The following is a 9,361-nucleotide window of genomic DNA, read 5'->3' on the forward strand; positions in this document are numbered from 1 at the left end:
GGCCTTCCTGGGCTATTGGTACCTTCATGTAGAGCTGCCGCTGGGCTCGCACTGCCTGCTGCTGAGAAAGTGATTGCTTTTGCTGATATGACTTGCAATAACGACTGCGCGAAACGCCGCTATCTCGTTAGGGGTGCTACGGCAGACACCCTCTCGAGCACCCCGAAGACTTCTTGAGCCCTCGGCTGTGATGGGTTCCAGGCTGACAAAAGAACTGTCGTGTGTGCATTCGCGGACGAGAGAAAGTCTGAGGCAAGTTCGAGTGAACAAGGATGGACTCCTCAGGTCCGTCGTTTCCGTAGTGTAGCGGTTATCACGTCTGCTTCACACGCAGAAGGTCCCCGGTTCGATCCCGGGCGGGAACAGTATTTTCCTGCCTATGTCGTATTGTCCTCCAATGAGCCACGTCGTGTGTGGATCTGCTGCATGTCCCTTCGTTTGCAAGTACCACATTTATTGAATTTTTTAGTTACGATGGCAACATCACTATAAATCGTCTGTGAAGTAAGGTGCACACAAGCAGTTTCCGTGGTGTAGCGGTTATCACGTCTGCCTAACACGCAGAAGGTCCCCGGTTCGATCCCGGGCGGAAACACTTTTCCATCTCTTTAAGCAAGACGTACTAACATGCATCTGCTACCATCTGTACCCGAAACCTTCGTAATCGCCTTCACGCGTCGGACCCGAGTGTCAATTGCTCACATCGAATAAGAAATTCATTTGATATTGACGGCGAGCTTTTTGCGCTGACTCAGCCACTGACGTGCGATCACTTTGCACAAAACGCTAGGGCTCGTCCGGGATTTGAACCCGGGACCTCCTGCACCCTAAGCAGGAATCATACCCCTAGACCAACGAGCCCTGTGACACGGCGAATGCCAATTATTCCAGTCCCTCGATGTCGTCCAGGGTGCCCTGGAAGTCTCGTGTACGCTGGCGGGATGGGGGCGGCGCGAATTCCTGCGGTCGGCGGCCTTCCTGGGCTATTGGTACCTTCATGTAGAGCTGCCGCTGGGCTCGCACTGCCTGCTGCTGAGAAAGTGATTGCTTTTGCTGATATGACTTGCAATAACGACTGCGCGAAACGCCGCTATCTCGTTAGGGGTGCTACGGCAGACACCCTCTCGAGCACCCCGAAGACTTCTTGAGCCCTCGGCTGTGATGGGTTCCAGGCTGACAAAAGAACTGTCGTGTGTGCATTCGCGGACGAGAGAAAGTCTGAGGCAAGTTCGAGTGAACAAGGATGGACTCCTCAGGTCCGTCGTTTCCGTAGTGTAGCGGTTATCACGTCTGCTTCACACGCAGAAGGTCCCCGGTTCGATCCCGGGCGGGAACAGTATTTTCCTGCCTATGTCGTATTGTCCTCCAATGAGCCACGTCGTGTGTGGATCTGCTGCATGTCCCTTCGTTTGCAAGTACCACATTTATTGAATTTTTTAGTTACGATGGCAACATCACTATAAATCGTCTGTGAAGTAAGGTGCACACAAGCAGTTTCCGTGGTGTAGCGGTTATCACGTCTGCCTAACACGCAGAAGGTCCCCGGTTCGATCCCGGGCGGAAACACTTTTCCATCTCTTTAAGCAAGACGTACTAACATGCATCTGCTACCATCTGTACCCGAAACCTTCGTAATCGCCTTCACGCGTCGGACCCGAGTGTCAATTGCTCACATCGAATAAGAAATTCATTTGATATTGACGGCGAGCTTTTTGCGCTGACTCAGCCACTGACGTGCGATCACTTTGCACAAAACGCTAGGGCTCGTCCGGGATTTGAACCCGGGACCTCCTGCACCCTAAGCAGGAATCATACCCCTAGACCAACGAGCCCTGTGACACGGCGAATGCCAATTATTCCAGTCCCTCGATGTCGTCCAGGGTGCCCTGGAAGTCTCGTGTACGCTGGCGGGATGGGGGCGGCGCGAATTCCTGCGGTCGGCGGCCTTCCTGGGCTATTGGTACCTTCATGTAGAGCTGCCGCTGGGCTCGCACTGCCTGCTGCTGAGAAAGTGATTGCTTTTGCTGATATGACTTGCAATAACGACTGCGCGAAACGCCGCTATCTCGTTAGGGGTGCTACGGCAGACACCCTCTCGAGCACCCCGAAGACTTCTTGAGCCCTCGGCTGTGATGGGTTCCAGGCTGACAAAAGAACTGTCGTGTGTGCATTCGCGGACGAGAGAAAGTCTGAGGCAAGTTCGAGTGAACAAGGATGGACTCCTCAGGTCCGTCGTTTCCGTAGTGTAGCGGTTATCACGTCTGCTTCACACGCAGAAGGTCCCCGGTTCGATCCCGGGCGGGAACAGTATTTTCCTGCCTATGTCGTATTGTCCTCCAATGAGCCACGTCGTGTGTGGATCTGCTGCATGTCCCTTCGTTTGCAAGTACCACATTTATTGAATTTTTTAGTTACGATGGCAACATCACTATAAATCGTCTGTGAAGTAAGGTGCACACAAGCAGTTTCCGTGGTGTAGCGGTTATCACGTCTGCCTAACACGCAGAAGGTCCCCGGTTCGATCCCGGGCGGAAACACTTTTCCATCTCTTTAAGCAAGACGTACTAACATGCATCTGCTACCATCTGTACCCGAAACCTTCGTAATCGCCTTCACGCGTCGGACCCGAGTGTCAATTGCTCACATCGAATAAGAAATTCATTTGATATTGACGGCGAGCTTTTTGCGCTGACTCAGCCACTGACGTGCGATCACTTTGCACAAAACGCTAGGGCTCGTCCGGGATTTGAACCCGGGACCTCCTGCACCCTAAGCAGGAATCATACCCCTAGACCAACGAGCCCTGTGACACGGCGAATGCCAATTATTCCAGTCCCTCGATGTCGTCCAGGGTGCCCTGGAAGTCTCGTGTACGCTGGCGGGATGGGGGCGGCGCGAATTCCTGCGGTCGGCGGCCTTCCTGGGCTATTGGTACCTTCATGTAGAGCTGCCGCTGGGCTCGCACTGCCTGCTGCTGAGAAAGTGATTGCTTTTGCTGATATGACTTGCAATAACGACTGCGCGAAACGCCGCTATCTCGTTAGGGGTGCTACGGCAGACACCCTCTCGAGCACCCCGAAGACTTCTTGAGCCCTCGGCTGTGATGGGTTCCAGGCTGACAAAAGAACTGTCGTGTGTGCATTCGCGGACGAGAGAAAGTCTGAGGCAAGTTCGAGTGAACAAGGATGGACTCCTCAGGTCCGTCGTTTCCGTAGTGTAGCGGTTATCACGTCTGCTTCACACGCAGAAGGTCCCCGGTTCGATCCCGGGCGGGAACAGTATTTTCCTGCCTATGTCGTATTGTCCTCCAATGAGCCACGTCGTGTGTGGATCTGCTGCATGTCCCTTCGTTTGCAAGTACCACATTTATTGAATTTTTTAGTTACGATGGCAACATCACTATAAATCGTCTGTGAAGTAAGGTGCACACAAGCAGTTTCCGTGGTGTAGCGGTTATCACGTCTGCCTAACACGCAGAAGGTCCCCGGTTCGATCCCGGGCGGAAACACTTTTCCATCTCTTTAAGCAAGACGTACTAACATGCATCTGCTACCATCTGTACCCGAAACCTTCGTAATCGCCTTCACGCGTCGGACCCGAGTGTCAATTGCTCACATCGAATAAGAAATTCATTTGATATTGACGGCGAGCTTTTTGCGCTGACTCAGCCACTGACGTGCGATCACTTTGCACAAAACGCTAGGGCTCGTCCGGGATTTGAACCCGGGACCTCCTGCACCCTAAGCAGGAATCATACCCCTAGACCAACGAGCCCTGTGACACGGCAATGCCAATTATTCCAGTCCATCCATGTCGTCCAGGGTGCCATGGAGGTATCGTGTACGCTGGCGGGATGGGGGCGGTGCGAATTCCCGCGATCGGCTTCCTTCCTGGGCTATTGGTACCTTCATGTAGAGCTGCCGCTGGGCTCGCACTGAATGCTGCTGAGAAAGTGATTGCTTTTGCTGATATGACTTGCAATAACGACTGCGCGTACGCCGCTATCTCGTTAGGGGTGCTACGGCAGACACCCTCTCGAGCACCCCGAAGACTTCTTGAGCCCTCGGCTGTGATGGGTTCCAGGCTGACAAAAGAACTGTCGTGTGTGCATTCGCGGACGAGAGAAAGTCTGAGGCAAGTTCGAGTGAACAAGGATGGACTCCTCAGGTCCGTCGTTTCCGTAGTGTAGCGGTTATCACGTCTGCTTCACACGCAGAAGGTCCCCGGTTCGATCCCGGGCGGGAACAGTATTTTCCTGCCTATGTCGTATTGTCCTCCAATGAGCCACGTCGTGTGTGGATCTGCTGCATGTCCCTTCGTTTGCAAGTACCACATTTATTGAATTTTTTAGTTACGATGGCAACATCACTATAAATCGTCTGTGAAGTAAGGTGCACACAAGCAGTTTCCGTGGTGTAGCGGTTATCACGTCTGCCTAACACGCAGAAGGTCCCCGGTTCGATCCCGGGCGGAAACACTTTTCCATCTCTTTAAGCAAGACGTACTAACATGCATCTGCTACCATCTGTACCCGAAACCTTCGTAATCGCCTTCACGCGTCGGACCCGAGTGTCAATTGCTCACATCGAATAAGAAATTCATTTGATATTGACGGCGAGCTTTTTGCGCTGACTCAGCCACTGACGTGCGATCACTTTGCACAAAACGCTAGGGCTCGTCCGGGATTTGAACCCGGGACCTCCTGCACCCTAAGCAGGAATCATACCCCTAGACCAACGAGCCCTGTGACACGGCGAATGCCAATTATTCCAGTCCCTCGATGTCGTCCAGGGTGCCCTGGAAGTCTCGTGTACGCTGGCGGGATGGGGGCGGCGCGAATTCCTGCGGTCGGCGGCCTTCCTGGGCTATTGGTACCTTCATGTAGAGCTGCCGCTGGGCTCGCACTGCCTGCTGCTGAGAAAGTGATTGCTTTTGCTGATATGACTTGCAATAACGACTGCGCGAAACGCCGCTATCTCGTTAGGGGTGCTACGGCAGACACCCTCTCGAGCACCCCGAAGACTTCTTGAGCCCTCGGCTGTGATGGGTTCCAGGCTGACAAAAGAACTGTCGTGTGTGCATTCGCGGACGAGAGAAAGTCTGAGGCAAGTTCGAGTGAACAAGGATGGACTCCTCAGGTCCGTCGTTTCCGTAGTGTAGCGGTTATCACGTCTGCTTCACACGCAGAAGGTCCCCGGTTCGATCCCGGGCGGGAACAGTATTTTCCTGCCTATGTCGTATTGTCCTCCAATGAGCCACGTCGTGTGTGGATCTGCTGCATGTCCCTTCGTTTGCAAGTACCACATTTATTGAATTTTTTAGTTACGATGGCAACATCACTATAAATCGTCTGTGAAGTAAGGTGCACACAAGCAGTTTCCGTGGTGTAGCGGTTATCACGTCTGCCTAACACGCAGAAGGTCCCCGGTTCGATCCCGGGCGGAAACACTTTTCCATCTCTTTAAGCAAGACGTACTAACATGCATCTGCTACCATCTGTACCCGAAACCTTCGTAATCGCCTTCACGCGTCGGACCCGAGTGTCAATTGCTCACATCGAATAAGAAATTCATTTGATATTGACGGCGAGCTTTTTGCGCTGACTCAGCCACTGACGTGCGATCACTTTGCACAAAACGCTAGGGCTCGTCCGGGATTTGAACCCGGGACCTCCTGCACCCTAAGCAGGAATCATACCCCTAGACCAACGAGCCCTGTGACACGGCAATGCCAATTATTCCAGTCCATCCATGTCGTCCAGGGTGCCATGGAGGTATCGTGTACGCTGGCGGGATGGGGGCGGTGCGAATTCCCGCGATCGGCTTCCTTCCTGGGCTATTGGTACCTTCATGTAGAGCTGCCGCTGGGCTCGCACTGAATGCTGCTGAGAAAGTGATTGCTTTTGCTGATATGACTTGCAATAACGACTGCGCGTACGCCGCTATCTCGTTAGGGGTGCTACGGCAGACACCCTCTCGAGCACCCCGAAGACTTCTTGAGCCCTCGGCTGTGATGGGTTCCAGGCTGACAAAGGAACTGTCGTGTGTGCATTCGCGGACGAGAGAAAGTCTGAGGCAAGTTCGAGTGAACATGGATGGACTCCTCAGGTCCGTCGTTTCCGTAGTGTAGCGGTTATCACGTCTGCTTCACACGCAGAAGGTCCCCGGTTCGATCCCGGGCGGGAACAGTATTTTCCTGCCTATGTCGTATTGTCCTCCAATGAGCCACGTCGTGTGTGGATCTGCTGCATGTCCCTTCGTTTGCAAGTACCACATTTATTGAATTTTTTAGTTACGATGGCAACATCACTATAAGTCGTCTGTGAAGTAAGGTGCACACAAGCAGTTTCCGTGGTGTAGCGGTTATCACGTCTGCCTAACACGCAGAAGGTCCCCGGTTCGATCCCGGGCGGAAACACTTTTTCATCTCTTTAAGCAAGACGTACTAACATGCATCTGCTACCATCTGTACCCGAAACCTTCGTAATCGCCTTCACGCGTCGGACCCGAGTGTCAATTGCTCACATCGAATAAGAAATTCATTTGATATTGACGGCGAGCTTTTTGCGCTGACTCAGCCACTGACGTGCGATCACTTTGCACAAAACGCTAGGGCTCGTCCGGGATTTGAACCCGGGACCTCCTGCACCCTAAGCAGGAATCATACCCCTAGACCAACGAGCCCTGTGACACGGCGAATGCCAATTATTCCAGTCCCTCGATGTCGTCCAGGGTGCCCTGGAAGTCTCGTGTACGCTGGCGGGATGGGGGCGGCGCGAATTCCTGCGGTCGGCGGCCTTCCTGGGCTATTGGTACCTTCATGTAGAGCTGCCGCTGGGCTCGCACTGCCTGCTGCTGAGAAAGTGATTGCTTTTGCTGATATGACTTGCAATAACGACTGCGCGAAACGCCGCTATCTCGTTAGGGGTGCTACGGCAGACACCCTCTCGAGCACCCCGAAGACTTCTTGAGCCCTCGGCTGTGATGGGTTCCAGGCTGACAAAAGAACTGTCGTGTGTGCATTCGCGGACGAGAGAAAGTCTGAGGCAAGTTCGAGTGAACAAGGATGGACTCCTCAGGTCCGTCGTTTCCGTAGTGTAGCGGTTATCACGTCTGCTTCACACGCAGAAGGTCCCCGGTTCGATCCCGGGCGGGAACAGTATTTTCCTGCCTATGTCGTATTGTCCTCCAATGAGCCACGTCGTGTGTGGATCTGCTGCATGTCCCTTCGTTTGCAAGTACCACATTTATTGAATATTTTAGTTACGATGGCAACATCACTATAAATCGTCTGTGAAGTAAGGTGCACACAAGCAGTTTCCGTGGTGTAGCGGTTATCACGTCTGCCTAACACGCACAAGGTCCCCGGTTCGATCCCGGGCGGAAACACTTTTCCATCTCTTTAAGCAAGACGTACTAACATGCATCTGCTACCATCTGTACCCGAAACCTTCGTAATCGCCTTCACGCGTCGGACCCGAGTGTCAATTGCTCACATCGAATAAGAAATTCATTTGATATTGACGGCGAGCTTTTTGCGCTGACTCAGCCACTGACGTGCGATCACTTTGCACAAAACGCTAGGGCTCGTCCGGGATTTGAACCCGGGACCTCCTGCACCCTAAGCAGGAATCATACCCCTAGACCAACGAGCCCTGTGACACGGCAATGCCAATTATTCCAGTCCATCCATGTCGTCCAGGGTGCCATGGAGGTATCGTGTACGCTGGCGGGATGGGGGCGGTGCGAATTCCCGCGATCGGCTTCCTTCCTGGGCTATTGGTACCTTCATGTAGAGCTGCCGCTGGGCTCGCACTGAATGCTGCTGAGAAAGTGATTGCTTTTGCTGATATGACTTGCAATAACGACTGCGCGAAACGCCGCTATCTCGTTAGGGGTGCTACGGCAGACACCCTCTCGAGCACCCCGAAGACTTCTTGAGCCCTCGGCTGTGATGGGTTCCAGGCTGACAAAGGAACTGTCGTGTGTGCATTCGCGGACGAGAGAAAGTCTGAGGCAAGTTCGAGTGAACATGGATGGACTCCTCAGGTCCGTCGTTTCCGTAGTGTAGCGGTTATCACGTCTGCTTCACACGCAGAAGGTCCCCGGTTCGATCCCGGGCGGGAACAGTATTTTCCTGCCTATGTCGTATTGTCCTCCAATGAGCCACGTCGTGTGTGGATCTGCTGCATGTCCCTTCGTTTGCAAGTACCACATTTATTGAATTTTTTAGTTACGATGGCAACATCACTATAAGTCGTCTGTGAAGTAAGGTGCACACAAGCAGTTTCCGTGGTGTAGCGGTTATCACGTCTGCCTAACACGCAGAAGGTCCCCGGTTCGATCCCGGGCGGAAACACTTTTTCATCTCTTTAAGCAAGACGTACTAACATGCATCTGCTACCATCTGTACCCGAAACCTTCGTAATCGCCTTCACGCGTCGGACCCGAGTGTCAATTGCTCACATCGAATAAGAAATTCATTTGATATTGACGGCGAGCTTTTTGCGCTGACTCAGCCACTGACGTGCGATCACTTTGCACAAAACGCTAGGGCTCGTCCGGGATTTGAACCCGGGACCTCCTGCACCCTAAGCAGGAATCATACCCCTAGACCAACGAGCCCTGTGACACGGCAATGCCAATTATTCCAGTCCATCCATGTCGTCCAGGGTGCCATGGAGGTATCGTGTACGCTGGCGGGATGGGGGCGGTGCGAATTCCCGCGATCGGCTTCCTTCCTGGGCTATTGGTACCTTCATGTAGAGCTGCCGCTGGGCTCGCACTGAATGCTGCTGAGAAAGTGATTGCTTTTGCTGATATGACTTGCAATAACGACTGCGCGAAACGCCGCTATCTCGTTAGGGGTGCTACGGCAGACACCCTCTCGAGCACCCCGAAGACTTCTTGAGCCCTCGGCTGTGATGGGTTCCAGGCTGACAAAGGAACTGTCGTGTGTGCATTCGCGGACGAGAGAAAGTCTGAGGCAAGTTCGAGTGAACATGGATGGACTCCTCAGGTCCGTCGTTTCCGTAGTGTAGCGGTTATCACGTCTGCTTCACACGCAGAAGGTCCCCGGTTCGATCCCGGGCGGGAACAGTATTTTCCTGCCTATGTCGTATTGTCCTCCAATGAGCCACGTCGTGTGTGGATCTGCTGCATGTCCCTTCGTTTGCAAGTACCACATTTATTGAATTTTTTAGTTACGATGGCAACATCACTATAAGTCGTCTGTGAAGTAAGGTGCACACAAGCAGTTTCCGTGGTGTAGCGGTTATCACGTCTGCCTAACACGCAGAAGGTCCCCGGTTCGATCCCGGGCGGAAACACTTTTTCATCTCTTTAAGCAAGACGTACTAACA

The 9,361-nt window shown here is 53.1% G+C and overlaps 29 non-coding genes across 29 annotated transcripts; 20 read left to right on the forward strand and 9 right to left on the reverse strand.

Annotated features, from left to right (window-relative positions):
* The first annotated feature begins 292 nt into the window (after positions 1-292).
* On the forward strand, positions 293-365 carry Trnav-cac (transfer RNA valine (anticodon CAC)). The gene has a single exon. It is a non-coding gene; the product is annotated as a tRNA-Val (tRNA).
* Positions 366-522: 157 nt separating this feature from the next.
* Trnav-aac (transfer RNA valine (anticodon AAC)) lies at positions 523-595 on the forward strand. The gene has a single exon. It is a non-coding gene; the product is annotated as a tRNA-Val (tRNA).
* A 194-nt stretch (positions 596-789) lies between these two features.
* On the reverse strand, positions 790-861 carry Trnap-agg (transfer RNA proline (anticodon AGG)). Its single transcript has one exon. It is a non-coding gene; the product is annotated as a tRNA-Pro (tRNA).
* A 402-nt stretch (positions 862-1,263) lies between these two features.
* Positions 1,264-1,336, forward strand: Trnav-cac (transfer RNA valine (anticodon CAC)). The gene has a single exon. It is a non-coding gene; the product is annotated as a tRNA-Val (tRNA).
* A 157-nt stretch (positions 1,337-1,493) lies between these two features.
* Positions 1,494-1,566, forward strand: Trnav-aac (transfer RNA valine (anticodon AAC)). The gene has a single exon. It is a non-coding gene; the product is annotated as a tRNA-Val (tRNA).
* A 194-nt stretch (positions 1,567-1,760) lies between these two features.
* Trnap-agg (transfer RNA proline (anticodon AGG)) lies at positions 1,761-1,832 on the reverse strand. The gene has a single exon. It is a non-coding gene; the product is annotated as a tRNA-Pro (tRNA).
* A 402-nt stretch (positions 1,833-2,234) lies between these two features.
* Positions 2,235-2,307, forward strand: Trnav-cac (transfer RNA valine (anticodon CAC)). The gene has a single exon. It is a non-coding gene; the product is annotated as a tRNA-Val (tRNA).
* A 157-nt stretch (positions 2,308-2,464) lies between these two features.
* Trnav-aac (transfer RNA valine (anticodon AAC)) lies at positions 2,465-2,537 on the forward strand. Its single transcript has one exon. It is a non-coding gene; the product is annotated as a tRNA-Val (tRNA).
* Positions 2,538-2,731: 194 nt separating this feature from the next.
* Trnap-agg (transfer RNA proline (anticodon AGG)) lies at positions 2,732-2,803 on the reverse strand. Its single transcript has one exon. It is a non-coding gene; the product is annotated as a tRNA-Pro (tRNA).
* Positions 2,804-3,205: 402 nt separating this feature from the next.
* Trnav-cac (transfer RNA valine (anticodon CAC)) lies at positions 3,206-3,278 on the forward strand. Its single transcript has one exon. It is a non-coding gene; the product is annotated as a tRNA-Val (tRNA).
* Positions 3,279-3,435: 157 nt separating this feature from the next.
* On the forward strand, positions 3,436-3,508 carry Trnav-aac (transfer RNA valine (anticodon AAC)). Its single transcript has one exon. It is a non-coding gene; the product is annotated as a tRNA-Val (tRNA).
* A 194-nt stretch (positions 3,509-3,702) lies between these two features.
* Positions 3,703-3,774, reverse strand: Trnap-agg (transfer RNA proline (anticodon AGG)). The gene has a single exon. It is a non-coding gene; the product is annotated as a tRNA-Pro (tRNA).
* A 400-nt stretch (positions 3,775-4,174) lies between these two features.
* Trnav-cac (transfer RNA valine (anticodon CAC)) lies at positions 4,175-4,247 on the forward strand. The gene has a single exon. It is a non-coding gene; the product is annotated as a tRNA-Val (tRNA).
* Positions 4,248-4,404: 157 nt separating this feature from the next.
* Positions 4,405-4,477, forward strand: Trnav-aac (transfer RNA valine (anticodon AAC)). Its single transcript has one exon. It is a non-coding gene; the product is annotated as a tRNA-Val (tRNA).
* Positions 4,478-4,671: 194 nt separating this feature from the next.
* Trnap-agg (transfer RNA proline (anticodon AGG)) lies at positions 4,672-4,743 on the reverse strand. The gene has a single exon. It is a non-coding gene; the product is annotated as a tRNA-Pro (tRNA).
* Positions 4,744-5,145: 402 nt separating this feature from the next.
* Positions 5,146-5,218, forward strand: Trnav-cac (transfer RNA valine (anticodon CAC)). Its single transcript has one exon. It is a non-coding gene; the product is annotated as a tRNA-Val (tRNA).
* Positions 5,219-5,375: 157 nt separating this feature from the next.
* On the forward strand, positions 5,376-5,448 carry Trnav-aac (transfer RNA valine (anticodon AAC)). Its single transcript has one exon. It is a non-coding gene; the product is annotated as a tRNA-Val (tRNA).
* A 194-nt stretch (positions 5,449-5,642) lies between these two features.
* On the reverse strand, positions 5,643-5,714 carry Trnap-agg (transfer RNA proline (anticodon AGG)). Its single transcript has one exon. It is a non-coding gene; the product is annotated as a tRNA-Pro (tRNA).
* A 400-nt stretch (positions 5,715-6,114) lies between these two features.
* Positions 6,115-6,187, forward strand: Trnav-cac (transfer RNA valine (anticodon CAC)). The gene has a single exon. It is a non-coding gene; the product is annotated as a tRNA-Val (tRNA).
* A 157-nt stretch (positions 6,188-6,344) lies between these two features.
* Trnav-aac (transfer RNA valine (anticodon AAC)) lies at positions 6,345-6,417 on the forward strand. The gene has a single exon. It is a non-coding gene; the product is annotated as a tRNA-Val (tRNA).
* A 194-nt stretch (positions 6,418-6,611) lies between these two features.
* On the reverse strand, positions 6,612-6,683 carry Trnap-agg (transfer RNA proline (anticodon AGG)). The gene has a single exon. It is a non-coding gene; the product is annotated as a tRNA-Pro (tRNA).
* A 402-nt stretch (positions 6,684-7,085) lies between these two features.
* On the forward strand, positions 7,086-7,158 carry Trnav-cac (transfer RNA valine (anticodon CAC)). The gene has a single exon. It is a non-coding gene; the product is annotated as a tRNA-Val (tRNA).
* Positions 7,159-7,315: 157 nt separating this feature from the next.
* On the forward strand, positions 7,316-7,388 carry Trnav-aac (transfer RNA valine (anticodon AAC)). The gene has a single exon. It is a non-coding gene; the product is annotated as a tRNA-Val (tRNA).
* Positions 7,389-7,582: 194 nt separating this feature from the next.
* Positions 7,583-7,654, reverse strand: Trnap-agg (transfer RNA proline (anticodon AGG)). The gene has a single exon. It is a non-coding gene; the product is annotated as a tRNA-Pro (tRNA).
* Positions 7,655-8,055: 401 nt separating this feature from the next.
* Trnav-cac (transfer RNA valine (anticodon CAC)) lies at positions 8,056-8,128 on the forward strand. Its single transcript has one exon. It is a non-coding gene; the product is annotated as a tRNA-Val (tRNA).
* A 157-nt stretch (positions 8,129-8,285) lies between these two features.
* On the forward strand, positions 8,286-8,358 carry Trnav-aac (transfer RNA valine (anticodon AAC)). The gene has a single exon. It is a non-coding gene; the product is annotated as a tRNA-Val (tRNA).
* Positions 8,359-8,552: 194 nt separating this feature from the next.
* Positions 8,553-8,624, reverse strand: Trnap-agg (transfer RNA proline (anticodon AGG)). Its single transcript has one exon. It is a non-coding gene; the product is annotated as a tRNA-Pro (tRNA).
* A 401-nt stretch (positions 8,625-9,025) lies between these two features.
* Trnav-cac (transfer RNA valine (anticodon CAC)) lies at positions 9,026-9,098 on the forward strand. The gene has a single exon. It is a non-coding gene; the product is annotated as a tRNA-Val (tRNA).
* A 157-nt stretch (positions 9,099-9,255) lies between these two features.
* Trnav-aac (transfer RNA valine (anticodon AAC)) lies at positions 9,256-9,328 on the forward strand. Its single transcript has one exon. It is a non-coding gene; the product is annotated as a tRNA-Val (tRNA).
* The last annotated feature ends 33 nt before the right edge of the window (positions 9,329-9,361 follow it).

Source organism: Schistocerca serialis, unplaced genomic scaffold (genome assembly GCF_023864345.2).
Source record: "Schistocerca serialis cubense isolate TAMUIC-IGC-003099 unplaced genomic scaffold, iqSchSeri2.2 HiC_scaffold_755, whole genome shotgun sequence".
NCBI lineage: Eukaryota > Metazoa > Arthropoda > Insecta > Orthoptera > Acrididae > Schistocerca > Schistocerca serialis.